Genomic DNA, 5,562 nt, shown 5'->3' on the forward strand with positions numbered 1-5,562 from the left:
ACTGATTTATGACTTACGAGGATGGATAGTATCGATTCTTGAGGTGTATGGAAGCGATTTAAGTCTTTAATTAGGTTCTTGAATTTTAATAAAGTTAAAATTCATAGCTTGATCACGATTAACCTTCGATTAAGACGACCTCCAAATGGTGTTTTAATATTTTCAATAGGTTGGGAACGTGATTTTTAGTCAATTTGTATGTCTCATTTATTTAATTGGGGTTCCAATAAAATTTCAGGAATTTATATAAAGTTTCGAGTAGTTTAGATAATTAATTTAATTAGTGATTTAATGGATCAAAATCATAGTTTATTTATTTATGTGGTCAATATAAAAATAAATTTAAGTGGACAGGATTTATCATGTTATAACAACAACAACAACAATAGCATCAGAAAGTTTGGGGCAACAACAACAACAACAACAACAACAACAATAGTAACAACAATAATAACATCAGAAAGTTGGGGGAAACAACAATAACAATAATAACATCAGAAATTTTGGAGCAACAACAACAATAGCATCAGAAATTTTGGAGCAAGAAGGGCTAACAGTTAGCTTTGCTATTTTCCTCGTCTGCAACTTCGAAGAGGATTTCCCGTTAAGCTTCAGATAAAACCCTTTTATGTGAATTAATTTTCTATTGTCCTATCTACCTACTGTAAAATCCACAACAATAATTTAATTTGAGTTGAATCTACGAAGTGGGTTTATGCATAGTAAATTAATAGCCAAGTCACATCTTATTCCATGATGCGTAGGTGAAATGGTATTTAGGGTGTTAATTGATTCTGGTGCAATAGTATTAGGTAGAGATATTAGCTGATAATGACCTATTAATGGCAAGGGTGGTTGGCTGTTACATGACTAGGAATATTACGGAACTACTATAACACTATTACTATTACTATTTTATATAAAGAATACAAGTCAGTGAGGATCCCAGGATCAAATTTGTCAAAGTGTAATTCCTTTATTTTTCTTAAACTAGTCAGCATAAGTGATGATTATGTAAAGAGACAATGATGAAAAAAGTGATAGAATAAGTCAATCATTGGTGTTAATGAAAACAATAGGTATATGCCTAGGTTACTATGAACTTGTGGGTTTACAGTTTATTGCTTTTTTTTGTGATTTGCTTCATATATCAATGTTTAGAGAAAATTGAGGCTTGGGTCTAGAATTTCTAAAGTAATAATTTATAAAATGGGTGTCATTAGATTCATCTCTTATGAGAATTATTTGTTTGAATAATTTTGATCATTCGAAGACTTTACGAAAAGGCAAGATCCTTGCAAATTAGCTTGCATTTGAATTCTTCGATTGAGGTAGGTTATTATTTAATTATGATTAAGACTTGCTTTAGTTGTGTGTATGCTCCTAAATTGGATGCTTGCTGATTAGTCTTCGGACTTTCTTGAATTTAATGATATTTGAATTGTTGATACTTGTATGAATAACTATTGAAAGTCAAACTTGATGGAATTACCTTATGATTTTAAGTGTACTTGTAAATTTAGTACATCGTATTGTATCCTTAGAGACAGTGTGAATTTGATAAAACTTAGATAATATGGTTATGGAGGATCGGGTACCACACTGGTACGAATATGAATATTGATATTACTTATTTATAGATGATTGGGTACCACACCGATACGGTACATAGACTTAGATTATTCCTTGCAGGTCATGACTAGTTGAGCAGAATTAAGTTCCTTAGCACGTGTGCACAGACTAGTGCTGATTTGAGAGGTTGTGAAGTGTAATAAGTCGATAACAAATGAATGGTGTTCTAGTTGTGAGGTTCAGATGGATATAATTGTTACTTATGCTTTTATTGTTGATTTTATGGATGATACCCGTGGTGGTTACGTGGCTTATTTGTAAGCATTGTTGGTACGTCATTGATATATTTATTAATTCGTTGAATTTTATGTTATGTGTTGATGTATGTCTACTTGTTATCTGATTTATGTTGTATACATGTTATTAATTGAGTTGACCTATGATACCTACCAGTACATAGTAGCTTCGTACTGATACTGCATTGTACTATCCGTTTATTGAGTGCAGAAAGTGTACTAAAGGCTCAGACACGTCCTTATCTCTAGTATTTAATATTCGATCTCGATCCAAGGGTGAGCACTCGATCTCCAGGTTGCCATGGATCATCATATTAGTTCTTGTCCTTCTTTTGAGTAATGAGATGCTTTTATCTTTTTTTATTTTGGATATTTGTTTTAGACATGATTTTTATTTTAAAATCCTTATACGATAAATTTTGGGTCTTGGGGATTATAATTGGTAGTTTGTTTGATTTTTGCACTAATAATGATTAGATTTAAATTTATTATCATTAAGCTGGTTTTTGTGATAATATCGTCTTAATATTGACTAAGTAATTAGGTCATGGTTAGGGTTAGATTGTTCTTCCACAAAAAAATTAGTGTGGATGTCACTCATGAATATTTGAGTCGTGACAGTGATTGACATGAGTGATCTTAATGATCATGAATAACAAAAATTGAGTAAGATGATAATCAGAGAAGAGAGGAAAAGATAAAAGAAGAAAAATGTGATTCTTAATTATTATTCAATCACCTAAAAAATGTAATAATATATATATATATATATATATATATATATATATATATATTATTACATATAGGCTCCTCGTCAACTATCATCTAACAAACTAATCCATCAGTTAGTTATAACTAACTTCTTTTAGATCCTTCTCAGAAGCTTCTCTTCTTACTGCATTATCTTGAGCTTTTGCATTCTTCTCAATAAAAGCACATTATAAATTTTTAATTGACACCACACATATGTTCGCAATAAATTTTTGAAGTGCTGAAAATTAACTGCAAGCAAAAATAACATAAACAAAAAGAATAATTTTATTTAAATGAATCTTGTGAGTACAATTCTATTGTTCTCTTGATTCTTCTCTTCTAAACTTCTTCCATGATACGAGGGCCTTCCGTAGCATATTTCTCGAACATAGGATGATTTGAACCTCCTAGAAATTTGTTTGGATCTCTAGGAATGTCAGACAACACTTCGTCTTGTTGAGTTGATCTCCGGAAAAACTTCGTTAGTTAATTCCTTGAAGAGTTATTTAGTCAATGCAAAAAATTTCTCCAATGCTTGCAGAATGGCCCTAGAAAATTATATAACCCTCCTATTTATAGTTGTAAAGGGTAGGCAGTCCAAGTGTAAATAACCTCTTCTGCCTCATTCTGATTGGTTCATACAGTTCTTGAGCTTATCACAAATGTTATGTGATAAGGTTGCTTGTGATTGGCCAAAAATATGTCATTTGGGACACTTGACGATGTTTCATTGGCTCTTGAACTTGACTTGGATTGCCACATCATTTGAGCACGTAGCCTTGTCCTATCGATCTTTAATTTGACTGGGATGCAACGTCACTTATCACGTGCATGAGTTTGGGCCTTAAGGTGAGATAGACCTTGATGAGAAATAAAATGATCTTATTATTTTTTACATCCCAAAATAATTCTAGACCAAATAAAATATGAATCAAATTCAAATTTTATATGAATTTGACCCAATAAATTTTACGTGTCCACAGATGCCCCTTACTTCAAGGCTTGTTGAGGTGTTTTATTTGTTGAACTTGTTAGAGATGAGATTTGAAGTATTTGTGGAGCCTTCTATTTTTGTTTTTCAAAACTTAAGCATTGTGTCAAAATTTGACTCCTCGAAGTCATGATAATCTGGGTAGAATAACGCGAATTCCTTCATTAGGAGTGTAAATTCTATTTAAAACTAAATATATCCAAATCATGTAGGATTCGGGTATTAGTCTTATATCGAATTTTAATAGGATTGGATATTGATGCTATCCCACTTCAAAAAGGATTAGAAATTTGACTTATTTTGGACACTTGGACGTCCCAGTTCTTCTTGAAGACAACTTGTTCAGCAATTTTTTTTGAATCAAACTGGGGCCCTTCAGAGTCTATAAAAAGACATCACCACCCCATTAAGTCACTGTATTTCAGCACGAGCCGCAATTCAACTCGCGTTGTTCTTTTTTTTTTTCTTTTTTTTTTTTACAATTGAGTTTTCAGACAGTTTGGAGCATCTGTGGGAGAAACTTCATAAAGCATCGTAGGAGTGTCTCAATCACAAACGACTTGTAGTGTTGGAAAGTAGACTTGTGAGGCTACGTTCTACATGAAAACCACGCTCATATTCTCTCCAGATCTGCCCAGGTATCCTTTTGAAATCAGACTTTCAGTTTTATTTCGTCACTTTTTATTCATTTTATGCAGTCTCACGAGAATTCTCATATCTTGACTTAGGAACACCAAAATCAGGAGTCGTTTTTTGCGTTGGTAACTAAACTCGTAGAAATACATCTTACATGAGAACCACAATCAGATTACTTTCGAATCATACCAGGTATTTCCCCAAAAAGGGTCTTCTAGTCTTGGTTTGTTATTTTATCAGCTTTGCACAGCGTCACGATAAATTCTATATCTCGACGTGGGAGTATCAAAATCAGGTTTAGTTTTTTATATTGGAGATTAGATTCATAGAGATATGTCTGACATAGAAACCACAATCAGATTGCATCCAAATCATCCCAGATATTTCCCCAAAATCGGTCTCCTAATCTTGGTTCGCTGGTTTTATCAGCTTCTCACAACGTCACGACAAATTTTGTATCTCGATGTAGAAGTATCAAAATTAGGTGAAGTTTTTTGCATTGGAAAGTAGATTAGTAAAGATACATCTCACGTGAAAATCAAAATCAGACTATCCCTGAATCATTCCATTTATTGCTTCAAAACCGGTCTTCTAATCTTGGCTCGCTGATTTTATCAGCTTTGCACAGCGTCATAATAAATTTTGTATCTCGTCATAGAAGTATCAGAATCAGGTATCATTTTTTACGTTGGAAAGTAGATTCACAGAGCTACATCTCACGTGAAAATCATAATCAGACTACCACTGAATTGTCCTAATTATTGCTTCAAAACCAGTTTCTAATCTTGGTTCCCAAGTTTTATCAGAATTGCGCATCATCTCGACAAATTCTGTATCTTTAAATATGAGTATCAAAATCAGGAGAGGTATTTTGCATTAGAAAGTGGACTTGCAGATCTACGTCGCACCTAAAAACCACCATCAGGAAACTTCTATATTTTCTTCGATTATTTTCCAAAGTTGCAGCCTAAATCTTGTGATACTATATTTCTCATCAGATTTGAATACTTCATGAATTTTAACTTCTACTTCAAGTTTTGGGATGAATCACTTGTGCAATATGTTGAAGGACGAAATTGAGCAATATTCAATATATTACAAGTCTTTTCCATGTCGAGAAGACTTTATTGCTTGGAAGTTAATGAAGAATCCTTTTGCTTTAAAGACGACATCTTCAAAGGACTTCACATATGAATTCAAGCTTCATATTTTTTTCACTTTTTTCTTTTTTTTGGAGAGCCGTTCACAGTTTGGACTTATGCGGGATAGGAGTGTTTGACTTGTCGTTTAATATCGTGTGTCCAGAAGTATTTT

Source organism: Capsicum annuum, chromosome 7, assembly GCF_002878395.1.
Source record: "Capsicum annuum cultivar UCD-10X-F1 chromosome 7, UCD10Xv1.1, whole genome shotgun sequence".
Lineage (NCBI taxonomy): Eukaryota > Viridiplantae > Streptophyta > Magnoliopsida > Solanales > Solanaceae > Capsicum > Capsicum annuum.